General features: G+C 38.6%; 1 long non-coding RNA gene across 1 annotated transcript; it reads right to left on the bottom strand.

Annotated features, from left to right (window-relative positions):
* Window positions 1-255: 255 nt before the first annotated feature.
* LOC116526177 lies at window positions 256-17,244 on the bottom strand. Its single transcript, XR_004258002.1, has 3 exons — window positions 17,006-17,244; window positions 12,947-12,949; window positions 256-265 (listed from the first exon to the last, which is right to left on the bottom strand). It is a non-coding gene; the product is annotated as an uncharacterized LOC116526177 (long non-coding RNA).
* Between the last annotated feature and the right edge of the window lie 2,954 nt (window positions 17,245-20,198).

Genomic DNA, 20,198 nt, shown 5'->3' on the forward strand with positions numbered 1-20,198 from the left:
TTCAGCCACAGGCTTCACACCTCTTGGGAGTTGCCAAGGCTTATGGCTTGCAGTGGCCTGAGCCAAATTTAAACATGACACTAAATAACTTAAGTTTCAACTTCATTTTTTTGCTCCATGTCTGATCATAGGTTGTTAGAAGCAGCTACACCACCTCTTGAACACTTTGCTGCTTAGAAATTTCTTCCAACCGATACCATAAGTTATTATTCTTAAGTCCAAACTTCCTCAGATCCCTAAGGCATGGATATAATGCAGCCAAGACCTTTGCTCTAGTTCTCAATAACTTTTTAATTTCCATCTGAAATCTCATCAGCGTAGCTTTCACTGTCCATATTTCCATTAGCATTTTGGTCATAATCGTTTAACAAGCCTCCATGAAGTCCTAAACGTTCCCTTATGTTCCAGTCTCCTTTTGAGCCCTCCAAACTTTTCCAACCTCTGCCCGTTACCCAGTTCCAAAGCCACGTCTACATTTTGGGTTTCTTTGTAGCGATGTTCTACTCTTCAGAACCAATTTTCTGTGTTAGTACATTTGTGTGTTCCTATCAAGAAATGCCGGAGACTGGATAATGTATAAAGAAAAGAGGTTTAATTGGTTCATGGTTCTGCAAGCTGGACAGGTATCAGGACACTAGCATCTGCTCCTGGTGAGGGACTCAGGAAGCTTATTATAATGGCAGAAGGTGAAGGGAGAGCAGGCACATCACGAGGAGAGAGCAGTGACAAGAGAGAGAGAGAGCAAGAGAGCATGGGAGGTGCCAGGCTCCTTTGTAAACAACCAGATCTTGCATAAACTCATTAGGGCTGGAAGGATACCAAGCCTTTCTTGAAGGATCCACCCTCATGGTGCAAATATCTCCCACCAGGCCCCACCTCCAACATTGGAATTACATTTCAACATATGATTTTGAGGAGACAAGTATCCAAACTATATCACTTATTTCTTCAGGATAACATCAGGAAGGGGGCCGAATTGTTTATGCCATTTTATCTTTCATTTAATCATATCCACTGTGCATATTGATATGGTTTGGCTGTGTCCTTATCCAAATCTCATCTTGAATTATAGCTCCCATAATTCCCAAGTGTTGTGGGAGGAATCTGGTGGGAGGTAATTGAATCATGGAGGTAGGTCTTTCCCATACTGTTCTCTCTCTCTCTCTCTTTTTTTTTTTTTGAGACAGAGTCTTGCTCTGTTATCAAGGCTGGAATGCAGTGCTGCAATCTTGGCTCATTGCAACCTCCACCTCCAGGGTTCAAGCAATTCTTGGGCCTCAGCCTCCAAAGTATCTGGGACTACAGGTACCTGCTACCATGTCCAGCTAACTTTGTGCATTTTTCGGTAGAGATGGGGTTTTGCCATGTTGGCCAGGCTGGTCTTGAACTCCTGTCCACAAGTTATCCGCCCACCTTGGCATCCCAAAGTGCTGGGATTACAGGCATGAGCCACCGTGCCTGGCCCTGTGCTGTTCTCTTGATAGTCAGTAAGTCTCACAAGATGGGATGGTTTTATAAAGGGGAGCTCTGCTGTACAAGCTCTTTGCCTGCCACCACGTAAGAAGTGACTTTGCTCTTCCTTCACTTTCCACCATGATTGTGAGGACTCCCCATTTTGTGGAACCGTCAGTCAATTATACCTCTTTCCTTAGTAAATTACCAGTCTTGGGTATGTATTTATCAGCAGCATGAGAACAGGCTAATATACTCTTCATCCTTCTTTTGCACATCACCTCTCTGTGTTCTCTACAGTTCTCTTCCCACCATGTTCTTGGGACACCTCTTTGGATTTGATCACCCAGATTACCTTGCCTTCTTGCTTCTAAGTCAGCAAGAGACTAGAAGGTGGCAAACACAGAGTCTGCGTTTTTTCCCTCAGCTCTTTCCCTATTCTGGCATCACGGTCTGGAAAATGCTGTATCCCTATGACTCACTTCCTAGCAGGGCAGCCCCTTCTCCACTTCCGGCTTCCACCTCATGGGGTCTTAGGAGTGAAAAGGCTTCTTAGTTTCCACACTTACTAGTCTGAACACTTCAGCACCTCCTATTCATTTCCTAAGTCCTGCACATGCCTCTGTAAATCATCCTTCATTAAATTTTCTTCAGAATTTGATCTCCATGTGTCCTGTGCCTCTTGTAAGAACCCTAGTTGATTAATCTCCCAAAAGTTCTTCCTGGAGGGGAGAACTTCAACTCTGAAGCTCAGGTTGGGTCTCTAAGGCCTGCTGTCAATATCCAGCACACTTAGGATAAAGAATAAAAGGAGTTGTTGGGAAAGTTTCAAATATAATACCCAAATCACATTCAATGTGAGGCATCAGACTGTGACAGGCTACACACAGCATACTTATTTTCACCCTGTGAAAAGCCCAGTCAACTGATACAGAGAAAAAAAAAGATAACACATTCATTGAAGACATTTCACCTCCTTTTAGTCCCAGCATGTCATGCTCTGAATCTGTTAACTTTGACAGGTCTCAAATGTTCAGTTATGCCAACCTCCCTTGTCAACATTTTTGAACTACCTATAACTATAAGCCTTTCAAAAAGCCTTTCGGTAACAAATTCACAGCTCTTTTCCATGTTAAAAAAATTTGTTACTTATCTTAGCTAAAGTAGGTCCTGCATTATTAGTAAAATTAAATTGTGCCCCCCACAACTTTATAATTTAAACGCTTGACAGATGGTTAATGAGGATTTCGCCCTCCCCCTCTGGGCAGAACCCTTCTAAATAATATGTGGTTATCTTATGCACCAGGTGTCAGTCTAAGTAGTAAACAGAAATACAAATGATTTTTCATCATATTAGTAATTTGAATCATGATTTTGTTTTCCTTCCATTTACAGAAGCAGCACGGTGAAACAGAATCAATGTCCTCTAGACAAAATATCATTACAATTGGAATTAAAAATGTATTCTCAATCTCGCTATGTTAATAAATGGCTTTATGGTTACTGTAGCCTGATTCTTTTGAAGTAATTATAAGAGACTTACTTTCAGTCTCTTAGTGATGTCATCAATACTTTTTGTCCCTGATAGAGTATTCAGTAAACATTGTCCAACAGGTCAGTAAGGACCAGCAAGTGCTCGGGCATTTGCAAGGAGCGTTCACCAGGAGGGCATATGAGTGCATGTGCATGTGTGTATGTATGTGGGTGTGCATCAGAATTTCATGTGAACATAGTTTCTTCTGCCTTGGAGGACTGGCACAGGATCTTTCCTACAAAGTCTCCCTAGATCCTTATATAACACACCGGGATCCATTAGGAAGGTACAGAACTTTTTTAAATCGAAAAGAATAAAGAAAGCCTTCCACATGGGATCAAACAACTGGTCTAAATGGGAAGACGTAAAGTCAGCTTCAGGTGTCACAAGCATTCCGGAGACATTCCTGCCAACTCCAGTCACCCCAGAAGTCCTAACCTTGGGACCTGCTCCCCATAGCAGCCCAGCAGCCTAGCCTCTTGGATATTGGAGTCAGAATCATGCGGCAAACTTTCACAAAGGAATGAAGAATGGGAATTGTATTCTACGGAAGTGGAGGGTTTACTTTCTAACCATTTGCCTTTGGTGTCTCTTGTTTTTCACAAGCAGTGTCCCTTGAAGCAACACACAAGCTGTGCCAATGAACATACTTTTGGCAACGGTCCACAGTTATTTTCCTGAAAGAACCCTTAACACTTTATCTGAGTATAGCACAGTGTTTGGCTCTCCAAAGATATCCCATTAATTCCCCTGATTTTACTAATAACCCCTCATATTTCTTATCACTGAACATTACCACAATAAACTGATATACTTCCATCTGAGATCAAATAAACTAGGTATTTTACCTGGATGTCCATTCATGATACGGTTAAATAATTTCTATTAAAAATTTTTTTTGTTTGGTTTATCCCATTCACTGTAACTTCCTTTTTCCCAATTACAAGCAATTCTCCTGCCTCAGCCTCCCGAGTAGCTGGGACTACAGGCACGCACCACCATGCCCGGCTAATTTTTTGTATTTTTAGTAGAGACAAGGTTTCACCATGTTGGCCAGGATGGTCTCAATCTCTTGACCTCATGATCCACCACTCTTGGCCTCCTAAAGTGCTGGGATTAGGTGTGAGCCACCATGCCTGGGCTACACCTTTTTTTTTTTTTTTTAAGTGACTACTTCTCAGTATTGCTGAATAAATAAAAGCAAGAAAAAGACACATTTGATGAAAATATGCTTAAACATGTGATTAATGGTGCAATTCACCATACCACAGGAAACAGCCTGACAACTTTCTGTGTGAGTGACCCAAACCCAGCACTCTTGCAATATTGTACCTGGAGAGCAAGGAGACACCACTGACATTGTCCTGTTCTGAGCCTCCTGCCCTTTGACTTTTCCGTAATAAGCACAACCATTATAGTGATTTAAAGTTGCTTGTTTGCATAAAGTCCATTTATCAGTGTTAGTTTGTTCCTATTAGTAGAATAAGAGAAACAGTGGGAATCTTTTAAATCAATTAATTGGAGCATCAGAAAGAGTGAACATTAATTGCAATACTATTTGAAGTCATTCTGATTTTAGAATAAAATTTAGCAACTTTCTGCCTTCACTGAATTATCCCTAATGTTCAAATATCAAGCATGTATATTATTATTAACATTCCTTAACAAACAACATTCAAGTGACATACCTTCCTTGTAGCGTAACTTCCATTTATGTTTGCTTTGTCCTTTTTGCTAATAATATTAATTTTATCCTCTTATCACACTTCAATTTACTTATAAAATTTACTTTTAGACTAGGTGTTCCTTCAGGAGAGCAGACTCTTTTATGTAATGTCTTCAGATAGCAAAATGACTTACAATGACAAACTCTCAAGACCTATTGTTTTATTGAAAGAATAGATTCAAACAAACTCATAACAGCTATCTGTATTCCAACAGAAAGCCTGGGCTGTGTCCCCCATCTCTGATTAAAATGTAGAGTCGAGTTCAAATAGGAGTGCTTACACTCAACCTCCTCTCCATATTGTCGTTAAGTGATACCAGTCAAAATAGAAACACTTCGAGAAAAGCAAAATAATCTAATCCAAACATTTTGTTTTACAAATGAGAAAATGGGCTCAGCTATATGAAATGATTAATTCAGGGATGCAATGGACCTTCTCTCCTGATGGGGTCAAAGCAGAGGCTAGGCACTCCACAGTGTGTGTGATAAACTTTGAATGAGGGAGCGAGAAGTGCTGACAGGTTTCAGCACCAGCTATTCTCCTACAGCAACCACTGCAGTAGGAGCAGCCAAGGTCCCTCCTTACAGCCCTAACCTTGAAAGATGTTTCTCAGCTCTTTTTTCATGGAGCATGACTCTCTGCCTTATAATAGAGTATCATCCTTAGCAACAAATTTTAAAATATGGAAATACTAGTGGCACTCATTGCTGATGCCTACCCCATTGCTCCTGGTTTTGCTCACATTGCTGTTGGGGCAGATCTGAAACCAGTGCTTTCAGCCTACATCAAAATTGTCCAGATAACCCATTAAAACACACATAGTTGAGCCCCAAACCCAAAGGTTCTGATTCAGTAGGTGTCTGGTGGGGCAAAAGAATGGACGCTTCTAACCAGTTCCCAAGTAATGCTGATGCTGCTAATCTGGAAACCTCACTTTGAGAATAAGTTGTCTAGATCAATCAGGGCAATTATGTTTTCTTTGTCAGTGATTGGTTTAGACATGAGTATGTGAAATAAACCTGATTTATAAACTCATAAATATTTATTGTGCACATATTATGTGCCATACAATGTTCTGTGTACATGGCATACAAAACAAAAATCCCTGACCATGTGGAACTTACATTGTGCACCTAATTATATTATGAAGATATGAACCAAAAACAGGATTACTATATAGCAGCTGTTGCAGAGCACTGGACTGAAAGTCAGAGATCAGGGTACCTGTAATGATTCTACCACTAGTTACATATACGCAAACTTCGGAGATATTGTGGATTCAGTTCCAAACTGCCACAATACAGCAAATAGCACAATGAAGCAGGTCACACAAATTTGTTGATTACCCAGTGCATAGAAAAGGCAGGTTTATACTAGAATATAGTCTATTAAATGTGCAGTACGTCTTCCCGGGGCAAAACACAATGTATATATTTTAAAAACTACTTTATTGCTAAAAGAATTGGGAAAACTGGCTAGCCATGTACAGAAAGCAGAAACTGGACCCCTTCTTGACACCTTACACTAAAATTAACTCCAGATGGATTAAAGACTTAAACATAAGATGTAACACCATAAAAACCCTAAAAGAAAACCTAGGCAAAACCATTCAGGACATAGGCATAGGCAAGGACTTCATGACTAAAACACCAAAAGCATCAGCAACAAAAGCCAAAATAGACAAATGAGATCTAAGTAAACTCCAGAGCTTCTGTACAGCAAAAGAAACAATCATTATAGTGAACAAGCAACCAACAGAATGGGGAAAATTTTTCGCAATCTACCCATCTGACAAAGGGCTAATATCCAGAATCTACAAAGAACCAAAACAGATTTACAAGAAAAAAACAAACCCATTCAAAAGTGGGTGAAGGATATAAACAGACACTTTTCAAAAGAAGGCATATATGAGGCCAAGAAACATATGCAAAATGTTCAACATCACTGATCATTAAAGAAATGCAAATCAAAACCACATTGAAATACCACCTCACGCCAGTTAGAATGGCGATCATTAAAAAATCAGGAGACAACAGATGCTTTAGAGGATGTGGAGAAATAGGAACACTTTTACACTGTTGGTGGGATTGTAAATTAGTTCAACCATTGCAGAAGATAGTGTGGCAATTCTTCAAGGACCAAGAAATAGAAATTCCGTTTGACCCAGCAATCCCATTACTGGGTATATACCAAAAGGATTATAAATTGTTCTGTTATCTTTATAAAAGACACATGCACATGTATGTTCACTGCAGCACTGTTTACAGTAGCAAAGACCTGGAACCAACCCAAATGCCCATCGATGATAGACTGGACAAGGAAAATGTGGTACATATACACCATGTGGCATATATACACACATATATGTATACAAATATACATATACTATGCAGCCATAAAAAACGATGAGTTCATCTTCTTTGTAGGGACATGGATGAATCTGGAAACCGTCATTCTCAGCAAACTGACACAAGAACAGAAAATCAAACACCACATGTTCTCACCCATAGGTGGGTGTGGAACAATGAGAACACATGGACACAGGGAGGGGAGCATCATACACTGGTGTCGTTGGGGGGTGCTAAGGGAGGGACAGTGGGGGATGGGGAGGTTGGGGAGGGATAACATGGGGAGAAATGCCAGATATAGGTAACTGGGGGATGGAGGCAGCAAACCACATTGCTGTGTATGTACCTATGCAACAATCCTGCATGATCTGCATATGTACCCCAGAACGTAAAGTACAATAAAAAAATGCTCATAATCATCTCAGCCTTCAGTGAGTTGTAATATTTTTTCTGATAGAGGGTTTTGTCTCAATGTTGATGGCTACTGTCTAATCAGGGTGGTATTTGCTGAAGTTTAGGGTGACTGTGGCAACTTTTAAAATAAGACAAAAATGAAGTTTTCCACAGCGATTGACTCTACCTTTCATAAAGATTTCTCTGTAGCATATGACGCTGTTGGATAGCATTTCACCAGAGTAGGACTTCTTTCAGAATTGCAGTTAGTCCTCTCAAACCCTGCTGCTGCCTCCTCAAGTTATTTTATGTAGTATCCTAAAGCCTTTGTGGTCATTTCAACAATGTTCTCGGCTTCTTCACCAGAAGTAGATTCTGTCTCAAGAAACCACTTTTGTTTTTGCTTATCCAAGAGAAACAACTCATCTGTTTAAGTTGTATTATGAGATTGCAGCAATTCAGTCACATTTTCAGGTTCTACTAATTCTAGCTCTCTTGTTACTGTACCACATCTGCAGTTACTTCTCCCACTGAAGTCTTGAACTCCTCAGTCATCCATGTGGGTTGGAGTCAACTTCTTCCAAACTCCTGTTAGTGTTGATATTTTGACTTTCTCCTATGAATCCCAAATGTTCTTAACAGTATCTGGAATGGTGACTCCTTTCCACTACACTTGGCTAAGTTTCTTTTATTTATCTTTTCTGTGGAGACCAGGTCTCACTCTGTTGACCAGGCTGGCTGGTCTCAAATCCAGTAGGTTTTCAATTTGCTTTGCCCAGATTCATTAGAAAAAGTGCTATCCACGGCAGCTATAGCCATATGAAATATATTTCTTAAAGAATAAGATTTGAAAGTCAAAATTACTCCTGAACTCATGGGCTACAGAATAGATGTAGTGCTGGCAGCCATGAAAACAACATTAATTTCTTTGTACATGTCCATGGCAGCTCTTGGGTGACTAGATACGCTGTCAATTAGCAGCAACATTTTGAAAGAAATCCTTTTTTCTGAGTAGTAGGTCTTAACAGTGGGCTAAAATTATTCAGTAAACTCTGCAATAAACAGATGTGATATAATCCAGGATGTGTTGTTCCATTGATAGAGCAAAGACAGAGTATTTAGCATAATTCCTAAGGTCCTTAGCATTTTCAGAAAAATGAGTATTGGCTTCAAGTTAAAGTCGCCAGCTGCAGCACCCCCTAAAGAGAAAGTTGGCCTGTCCTTTGAAGCTTTGAAGCCAGGCACTGACTTCCTCTCTAGTTATGAAAGTCCTAGATGGCACCCTAAAATAGAAGACTGTTGCATCTCCATGGAAAATGTGTCTCTTAGCATAGCCACTTTCATTAATTCTTTTATCTAGATCTTCTGGATAGTTTGCTGCAGCTTCTCCATCAGCATTTGCTGTTTCACCTTGCACATTTATGTTACAGCTTCTTTCTCTAAAGAAGCTTCTATCTTCATTTATTAATCAACCTCTGCAAGTTTCAAACTTTTCTTCTGAAGCGTTCTTAACTCTCTCAGCCTTTATGTAATTGAAGAGCAGCAGGGCTTTGCTCTGGATTAGGCTTTGGCTTAAGGAAATGTAGCCGCAGATTTAATCTTGTATTAAGACCACTAAAACTTTCTTCATGTCAGCAATAAGGCTCTTTTGCTTTCTTATCATCTGTGTGTTTGCTGGAGTAGCATGTTCAATTTCCTGCAGGAACTTTTCCTTTGCATTCACCACTTTGCTAACCATTTAACTCAAGAGGCCTAGTTTTCAGCCTGTCTGTACTTTTGACATGCCTTCCTCACTAAATTTAATCACTTCTAGCTTTAGATTTAAAATGAGAGATGTGTGACTCTTCCTTTGGCTTGAACACTTAGAGGCCACTGTAGGATGATTAACTGGCCTAATTTGACTATTGTTGTGTCTCAGGGAACAGGGAGGCCTAAGGAAAGTGAGAGAGACGGGGAATGGATTGGAGGAGCAGTCGGAGCATGTATAACATTTACCAATTAAGTTTGCCATCTTGAGTGTGGTTCCTGGTACCCTAAAACAATTCCAATAGTAACATCACAGATCACAAATCCACATCATTGGTATAAGAATACTTTTTTGAAAGTTCGAAATATTATGAAAATTAACAAAATGTTTCACGAAGACAGAGAGGACGTGCTATTTGAAAAAGAAATGGCTCCAACAGACTTGCTGGATGCAGGGTTGCCAGAAACCTTCAATGTGTAAAAAACACAGTAGCTGCAAGGTGCAATAAAGAGCAATAAAACAAGATATGCCTGTGTTAAGATAATTATTTGACCTCTCTGAGGCCCACTACGCTCAGCAAAAAATGAAGGGGTTAGATTGCAACATCTTATAAGTTTTCTTCCAGCTTCAACATTCAATTTCAACCCCAGCAAGTCTTTTACAGCTGTAATGCAGCGATTACCAGCCGGAAGTCAGGAATATACCATCACAAGTTCACAGAAATAACTTCACACACTTTGGCCTGTGTATGGCTGGGAAAGGCCAGAGTCTGATGGATCACAACTTCAAGAAATACAGTCACATTGTCAAGAAGTCTTCAAATCCGATTTAAAAGTTGAGTCGGAAATAAGGAAAGCCATTCCAGAGAATAGTGCAAACGCTTACAAAAATACATACACATTGTGCTGAAATGCAGTAATGACTATTGATCCTAAGTTTGATTTTCAAGTCACAATTGCACATGTAAGTCTCAGTCAACAACATGTTTTAAATAGATTGTACAAAGAATTTCCCAGGCATTAACTCTCTTCTTTTGCACAATACTGTGTGTGTGTGTGTGTGTGTGTGTGCGCGCGCGTATGCATGCGCGTGTCCATTATTACAAACTTTTTTTTCTTTCTTTCAACGTTTATTTTAGGTTCAGGGACTACACGAGCAGGTTTGTTATATGGGTACATTGTGTGCCACTAGCATTTTTAGAAAATAATTTGAGCAAGTTGTAGTCCTGACATCCCATCACCCTCACCAGACAACTCCCAAAGTTAAGAAATCATCATTGATGCCACACTGCCTTTCAATCCATAAAGGCCATTCAAATTTCACCAACTCTTCTGGTGAGACCCTTTTTATTCTGTCTGGTTCCAGGATGCCATTCAGGAGTACACATAGAGGCCGGTCACAGTGGCTCATACCTGTAATCTCAAATCTCAGCACTTTGGGAGGCCGAGGTGGGTGGATCGCCTGACGTCAGGAGTTCAAGACCAGGCTGGCTAACATGGCAAAACCACATCTCTACTAAACACACACACACACACACACACACACACACACACACACACACACAAATTAGAATTAGCCAAAGCATGGTGGTAAATGCCTATGATCCCAGCTACCGGGGAGACTGACGCAGGCGAATCACTTGAACCAGGGAGGTGGAGGTTGCGGTGAGCCAAGGTCATGCCACTGCACTTCAGCCTGAGTCAATTACTACAATGATGGTGGGCAAATGGTGTTTTTCTATTTCGACATTTCTTTTTTTCATTTATTGGTAGCATTCCACCATAAGAAAGAGCTTTTCTTTTTCCCCAAGTATTTATTTATTCATTCATTTAGTTACGTCAGTATAGGCCTATAGATTTCTATTTTATTCAATAGATTATATTCCATCACTACGATTACCTATTTTGAGATTCCAGTTGTCCCAAATTTAGCCAGTGGGGGCCTTCACAGTGGCTCACATGTCATGACATGTTTCTATCATTTTTTTCAGCATTTTCTTACTTTCTAGCACAATAAGATATTCCACGCTTACTTTGAATTTTCCATGCCCTAGTCAACTAATCAACAATTTCTCCAAAGAGCCCAGGTTCTTTTAGTGTACGATGTGCTATGTGTTTATGGTGCTCATTGCTTCCACAGTGTCAATGCTTCTAGGCCTATTGAGTGGACAGAGCCAGAAAATATGTGTATATGGCCATGCACAGACTTACACACACATCCATACATACATCTTTAATAATTCCATACCTAGGCCAGGCGTGGTGGTTCACGTCTGTAATCCCAGCACTTTGGGAGTCTGAGGCAGGCAGATCACCTGAGTCGTGAGTTCGAGACCAGTCTGACCAACATCGAGAAACCCCGCCTCTATTTAAAATACAAAAAATTAACCGGGCACAGTGGCGCATGCCTGTAATCACAGATACTCAGGAGACTGAGGAAGGAGAATCACTTGAACCCAGAAGGTGGAGGTTGTGGTGATCCCAGATCGCCTCATTGCACTCCAGCCTGGGCAACAAGAGTGAAACTCCATCTCAAAAAAAAAAAAAAAAAAAAAATTCCACACCTAAATATCTATAGGTATATGTTTTTAACAACGAGTTCATATCAATACTTCCAATTTTAATTCAATACTTCATGATTCTTTTTAGCCTTGTTTATAAATACCTTCTCTAATCGTGTTAAACCTGGTTCTCTTCATCATCTTCACTACATTAACTAACATGATCAAGACCAACAGGCTGCCTTTTGGCTCAAGGCCAGCAGGTTTCCTACCACAGAGCTCTGCACCCTCAGACACTGGTAGGCAAACTGCTGGGGGGGCCTTTACACCTCCCACATCATCTCTTGCCCTGTACCCCATATCTGTGGGTATGCCACTGGCAAGCCACCACTGCCACCTCTCTCTATCTCGTGGCCCTGCCATGACCCTGCTGTTTTGTGCTGAAAAGAGATGAACCATTATAATTGAAAATGAATAATGTCTGTATAAGAATGGAGAGTGTCTTAGGGAAAATTGAATTGTAAGAGAAGGTAATTTTTGGCACCACTGAATCCTCTCCCTGTCTCTTCTAATGTGCTGGAATCCTGCCTTCCTTTCCCTGGCACCAAGCATTCATCACACTGCCTGCCAGCATCCCAGAGAGCTTCACCAAGGGTCCTGGCCTACCTTGCCCCTCTTCCTCATTACCAAATCCTTTCTTACCTCCTCCTTCCCGCCATTTGCCTGAACTTCTTTAGGTGTTAAGAGGAAAATTAACATGTTTGTCCATGGTGGAATTTTAAATAGCACAGGGAAACTGATATTATGGCATTCAAACAGATACTGTGGGAGATCTTTGGGGGCAAGGCACCCTTACACTACATCAGACATAGGACTCCACTCTGATTCTTTCAGGTAAATACAGATGGCTCAGAGGGATTTTCTTCAGTATTTTTAGATTTCATAGCAAAAAGTAAAAGCCAATAGAGAAGAAATGCAAAATGCATTTTTTATCAAAGTTTCTGGATAACTATTGCAGACATTTAATTTTTTTTTTTTTTTGACAGTGAGTAAATCAGTCTTTGCAATTACTAGTCCTGGACTAATTTATAAAGAAAATACCACTAAGCTGCCAAAATCAGCACCATACAATAATAATTAAAATATATTTTTAAACTGTAGTAAATATTTTTCTCTAGTGTGACTTTTTACTTATAACAAATACTGTAAGATAACATTTAGATTTATTATTTTAATTACAACCACAGACTCAAACTGTTACAGTAATGAGAACAGGATCTAATTACACAGAGGTATGATGAGACTGATGCTTTTTTAGTGCTGTTACACAGCATTATTTATTTCATTTAATCTTCACACTGACACATTTAGCCACTATGTAGACTGCTACTTATTAATATGGTAACATTTTTTAACAATCAAACTATATTTATGATAGATGGCTTATTTTAAGTGATATTTTGCAAATATTTGACATTTGCATAATATGCATTTTAATTTAATAATGTTACTTAAGTCATGTGTTTTAAGGAAGCAATTTCTCATAATGGGAAATTAGTTTTGTGTGGGATGTTAATTATACAATCATTATATCTATCCTGCAGAGGTTTTAAATTTAACTATTTCAATGTCCAAGCAAAGATCCCCACGTTGGGGGAATTAATGTAAGTGAATATTTTTATACAGGAGGAAACAGGGAAAAACACTTAAGTATCAATTCCAAAATTATAATGCAGTGAGAACAAAACCAGACAAAAAGATGTGCAATTTTCTCCATCCCACCAAAAAAAGAAAAATATTGCCTAGGAGAAGAAAATTATATTTCTCTCATTTTTGATAAAATGTAAGTATTCTCTTAAAATAGGGAAACGAAAACATGAAGAAGGTCAGCTCACTCAGGGGGGTTACTGAAAGGATATTTAGGGGAGAAATAGCTGCTTCTGTCTCAATAGCCAGTAAGGGTAAGGCTTCAGGGAAATTTCTCTACTGCTGCCAGCATCACTTATGTAAAATGCAGTTCAAGGACCAGCAGTATTGGTATCACCTGCCACCTATTAGATACACAGACCCTTGAACCCTGTTACAGACCTACTGAGTCAGATAGTGAATTTTAAGATTACCCAGTGATTCATATAAATATTACAATATGTGCTAACTCACCCTCATCCAAATTATTCTCCTTGTAGCTACCAGACAGATCAGGAAATCTGGGGTTTATGCGTCCCCTTCTTAAAATTCTTCAATAGAGTCTGCTACACTTACAATAAAAATTGTGTTCTTGCCATGGTCTACAAGGCCTTAAGAGATCTGATACCTGCCTGCCCTCCCACCTCATCCAAAACAACTGTCTCCTCACCTCATCCTATTCCCTTCACTCTGGGCATTTTCAGATTCCTACAGTGTCTTAAGTGCTTCACACCTTCAGATCATCACACATGTTTCTTATGCAAGGAGTGGTCATTCATGTTAGTTTTCATTTGACTAAATTCTATTCATGCTTTAAGTCTCTGTCCAAACTTGAGGACTTTCCTCAGAGCTCTTTCTAAAACCTCACAACATAATAACCCGTCCACTCAACTCCTTACATATTCTCCATTTGGGTTTTTTATGCTTCATAGCAATTTAGCTTTTAGTTAGTACTATGTGTGCATGGTCGCATGTGCACTTACTTGTATGATTCCTGTCTCCTTCACTAAGCTATAAGTCCCTTAAGGGCAGAAATAATTCTGTTTTGCTCAAAACTGTGTATTTATATCTTATAAAACTACCAGAACATTTATATTTATTGGGTTAGCAAATGTTGATAAAGAAATAATACTGAAGAAAGAGATAAAGTATTCCATGGTAATTTTATAAATTTTATCTTTTATGGTTTCTCTTTCAATCATAACAATTTCAAACACAATAGATGGTATAGAAATTATTAAAATTAATCCTAGCTGTGGATTGATTTTGATCATTCGATCCTTTCAACTTTGCTCAACGTAGTCATAAATTCACAAACATTTATCAACTCTGCAAAACAGAACAGGCTCTGTCTTCTTCATCTCAAATACCTGATCAGCCTTGTCCTTTCTTGTTTCTATCCGTATCACATAAAACACAAAATGTCTTCCTTCAGCCAAACTTACCGAAAGGGCATTGTTACAATTTTCCTGAAAACCAAACCAAACCAAACCTAATAACAGTTAAGAGATCTGGAACTCCTTTGAATACTACACCCAATGTAGTATTCATCTATGGCTGACTGGCCTTTCTGCCTCTTTGAGAATTCCAATGCAGAAGTTCCTGCAAAGGCCAACTTAGAATACATTCCTCTCTTACAACCATTATACGTCCTGCTTTCCGCATCAATAACTCTATGCAAACAAATTGGAAGCGACGTAGCCATAGTAAAGGAGAGATAAATCAAGTCTTCTGATTAGCTGTATCTGTATAACAAATTACCTCTAAAACACAGTGGTTGAAAACAACCATTTTATTAAAGCTCACAATTTCTGGATGAAATTTGAGGAAGTCTCAGCTGAGCTATGGTTCTGCTCCACTTGATTTTAATTAATACAATACCCAGCTGATGAGCCGGCTGGTCTGGAGAGTCCAGAATAGCTTCAGGCACATCCCTTGGCAGAGATGGCTGGAAAACTGCACTATGTCTGTACCAGGAGTATCTACATTTGGCCTCTTCAGCATTACAGTCTCAGGGGAGTTGGACTTCTTAAATGGAAACTCAGGAGGTCCTAGAGAGAGTGTTTAAATAAACAGGAAGCAGAAGCTAACCAATTTTAAATTTGATTCTTGAAACTAGCATATCCTGACTTCCACTATATTCTATTGGTCTGTCAATCAAACACCAACACTACATTCAAGGGAAGGGAATAGGCCCCCATTTCTATGGGATGTGTCAAAGAATGGTGCCGTTTTTCCTTCACCATATTGAGAAGGTGAGTCTATATGCTCTAAAGACTGATCATTGAATCATTATATATTGATGAAGGGATACTCCTTGTAGTTAGTATATTGGCACAGTCATAAGGGAGCTACTTGTGCAGTGACCCTACGTGGGCCAACACAGCAGATCAGTATGATATAAAAATAGTTTTCATTTAGTCATTTGTTTACTAAGTCAAGTCAATGCTTGACAGTGTAAGGGGGGGGAATTACTAAGGCAAGTAAAAGAGTTTCTGTCTTCATAAACACTCAGCCTAGTCAGAGAAAGAACATATAACAATACTGAAAATTGTGATAGACTGGTCTAATTTCTGAAAAAGAAATATTGCATTAAGCCTGGGACTGGGCCATCTTCACAGAGACTATGGTTGTTTGCAGATAGCCATGCTGGAATGGCAGTTCACTAGATGCCCAGCTGGTGCTGTGATCAGACAGCAGTTCACATGGCATCATGGTATGCTGAGAGTATATGGCATGCTGGAGGAAATGCAGGCTTTCGTCTGCCTATAGCATGACAAATGAACCAGCGATGATGGATAACATCTTCTAACATATTAGACTAAGTGCGCAGTTTATCCAAAAAAGCAGTAATTCTTAAGGAAGGAGAAGAGGAACCACCACTATCCAACTTTTTTTTGATCACATACAGTGTTACCAGGTTTTCAAGGGTATGGTGATTTGCTCCCTTAGGGAGACATGGCAGTATTTGAGAATCACAGCAGTAGTGGATGACTGCAACATGAAGAAATGTCTTCACAGATTCCAAGTGTGCCACTGGAAGGGTCAGGGAATGGGGGATGTTCAAGAACATGCGGCTCTACCTCATCAAAGGCTAAGGACATTCACTTTAGGAAAGGCACTTTGGACAAAGAACCAAAGAGGATCTGCAGTTAGAAAAGATGTAATGCTTCCTAAATGGCAGGCTGAGAACCATTTTTCAGAGAGGATGAGGATCCCAATTACAGCGAGGGCAGCAGAAAAGAGGAAAAGATTAATAATCCAGCGGTATTCTGGAGAGAGAATCAACAATACTTGATTACTGATATACTGTGGAAGATAAAGGAGTAAAATGATTCCAAAGCCACTTCTTGCTTGAGTGAGTGGATTCTGGCATCATTAACAAGAAAAAGAAAATCATTTTAGGTTAATGGTAATGAGATCAGTGCAGTCTATGTTGACATTGAGGTAGTGTGAAATACAAAATGCAGGTTTTCCAATGGGTGGGAAATTTATACACACACAAATATGTATATGTATGCATTTATATATGTACAGTTGACCCTCTAACAACACAGGTTTGAAATGAGTGAGTGCACTTATATATGGATTTTCTTCCATCTCTGCCATTCTTAAGACAAGACGAACTCTTCTTCTTTTTCCTCCTGAGCCTACTCAATGTGAAGATGATGAGAATCAAGACCTTTATAATGACCCATTTCCACTTAATGACTAAGAAATTTATTTTCTCTTTATGATTTTAACATTTTCTTTTCTCTGGCTTACTTTAAGAATATAGTATAAAATGCATACAACATACACAATATGTGCTAATTGACTATGTCATCGATAAGGCTCCTGGCCAGCAGTAGGCCATTGATACTCAAGCTAGTGCAGGGAGTCAAAAGTTACATGTGGATTTTTGACTAGGCAAGAGGTCGGTGCCCCACCCTCAACATTGTTTAGGGTCAATTGTGTATGTTTGTGTGTGTGTGTACGTGTGTGTGTGTGTGTAGGTGTGTAAAGATATGTATCTAAAAATATATACACATATATACACACATACCATGTAGACATATCATGTTATATATGTGTGTGTTATCTTAGCAAGGAAAAGCTGTCTGTCAAAAGTTAGAGAATAGGATTGATTGCTTCATTCACTCACTAAATATTTACTGTGCATCCATTACTATGGAAAAGCTAGTCTAGTAGACTCTAGGGATACAACAATAAAATAAATAATCAAAAAATCCCTGCCTTGTGGAACTTGCACTGCAGAGGAAGGGAAAATATGAAATAGACATAGATGGATATAGATATAGGTATAAATATGGGCACACCAATATCAACAAATATTGAGGGACTCCTTATTTGGGCCTATTGACTCTTCTTTGTGGCAAACATCAGATGAAGCCTGTTACATTTCCACAAATTGTTTCAAATGAAGTGCCATTGAGTTGAGAGGCAGAAGCCTAGAGCAGAAAAAACAAAGGATCATATAGATTTGAGAACTATGTCTACAAAAGAATGCGTGTGTGGATGTGGACACAAGGAAATAACCAAATGCACATAGATCAAGAGCCAACTATATTTCAATAAAATTATACTGAAAGCACAAAAAAATCCTTTGATATTGATTCTTCAAACAGTCATTTGGGCCTCCAGACATGCATGGATAGGAAGCAGGCCATAAACAATATGGAGCTCCCAGGGATGACAGAGAATCAACCAGCAAGAACTTCCCAGAGGCCTGTAAAGCCAATTATACACAGTCATCTATGTTTTTCCCCCTCTAATGGTACAGACATTTACGGCCAATTTAAAACATGTTGAAGATTTTGGAGCATAAGATGGATGGAAGCTGCATTCCTGAATCACATCATGAGGAAAGGCCATCTAAAAATCAGTCATATTCATTTTGAAGTTTGCAAGCAAAAAATAACACCTTTCAATGTATAAGATTCAAGAGTTTGTATGCTAGAGCCGCTATTATTTCCCTAAATATTATACTAGGCTAATGATATTAATCCAAGCTCTTGACCACAGATATTGGCCGAAGAATGGGTATTTGTCAATATACAGCAGAAAACATTTGCTTGGAATTTGAAGAAAAGAAGATTTTTGTTGTTGTTTTGGTTTGCTTTTCTTTTGCAAGAAGCTACAGTAAGAAAGTCTGCCTCTTCTTTTCTGGATAGAGTTGTATATGTTGAGCTACTTAAGTTAATAAGGTAATAAGGAAAACAAGACATAAGGTAACAAGGGGTAATAAGGGGTCCAGGCTGAGGAAAAGATGCCTGAGGTGGGAGAAAAAAGCAAGAGACAGGAAACACAAATGGTACTTTTGACTAGCTAAGCAAAAAACGTCACCTATATCCTCTAAGCCAGTTTACTTGGATTTCTGAAATAAAATTTAAATATCTTTATGGATACAGTCATTCACTGAAACTTGGTTTATGTGTTTCAGAAAGCAGAAGCAATCAAACTGTTCATCAATTAAGTAAGTGTTCATTTCAACATCACATATAATTATATGTAAGACTATCGAAAATAAGATAATAATGATGGAAAAGGTATAGCAATACGTATAAGAATAGATTCATTTTAACAAAGTATCCCACCTTATGTTGAGAAAAACAAACTAGTAAGTTGGGAAAGGCTGTAGACGTGCTGAAGTATTGATATTCTGTTGTACAAATATAATTTCTTTGTGTTTCATGATAGGAAAAAATTGGAAATAACCAATTTATATTATAGAATTAATAGGAAATAACTTCCAAAATGTACTATATGTATGGTTACATTTATAAAACATAAGTATGCCAGGAGATAAACACTGTAAGTGGTTACATAAAAACAAAACCATCAACATGTTATACTGATTGCATTTGTATTGATTTTATTCATAGTTCTCACATATTTTATAGTTTTGGCATTTTATATTAACAGTGAAAAATGAAAATGAAAATACAATATTATATGAAGTTCAGGAAACAAAACCTTAAATCAAAATAATGATCAAAGAGCTTATTCTCATTGAAATTTAATTTGCTCATTGATGAATTAAATAACACATGGTACAATTTGAATTCTCCTAAAATGTTTAGCTTTTGAAATCCTAGCCCATGAGTTATCAGTATGAAAGTTCTCCAAAGCATACAAGACAGTTTACCATAGGGTTACGATCAGAGACTCTTGATCATTTACAGGTTTCTAATCCATTCAGAAATTGCTATTTGTTTGACGTTGGGCAAGTTACTTTAACTGGCTGTGTCTTAGTTTTCTAGTCTATAAAAGTGGTTTGATAATTACAATACTCACCCCATGAATTGTTGAGAGAGTTAAATTACTTAATATGTATCCAGTGCTTGGTTAAGGCCCTGGCATGTAGTTCTAAGCAAGTGCTATAAAAGTATCTCCTATTACTACTATTCTTTTAATGCGGAAACAGACATAAAAGTGTCTATGAAGCTAATTGTATACTAATTCAATTACAAAAAAATGGAAATGAGATACTGTGTATTAGTAATGATGGGGGAGTTTTAGAATTATTACAGACATATTCAACTCTATTTCCTCCTCATAAAAGTTATCATCCACAACCAGATCTGCTATTTGACAGCTCAGATTTGAAAACAGCCCTTTTGACAGCAAGGTCAAGGGAATTTCTCTCGTGAAAGAGAGAACTGCTTAAATGGAAACAATAGGTAGACCGTTCTTTACAATATATATATGAAGACTACATTCTGTAATACCCTCTGGTAACATTAATTCTCCATGGACAAATGCAAAACAAAATAAAAATGCCGTGAGTAAAAGTTATTGGTAAGTCAGA

Source organism: Sapajus apella, unplaced genomic scaffold, assembly GCF_009761245.1.
Source record: "Sapajus apella isolate SASKATOON/1434 unplaced genomic scaffold, GSC_monkey_1.0 scaffold49, whole genome shotgun sequence".
Taxonomy (NCBI): Eukaryota; Metazoa; Chordata; class Mammalia; order Primates; family Cebidae; genus Sapajus; species Sapajus apella.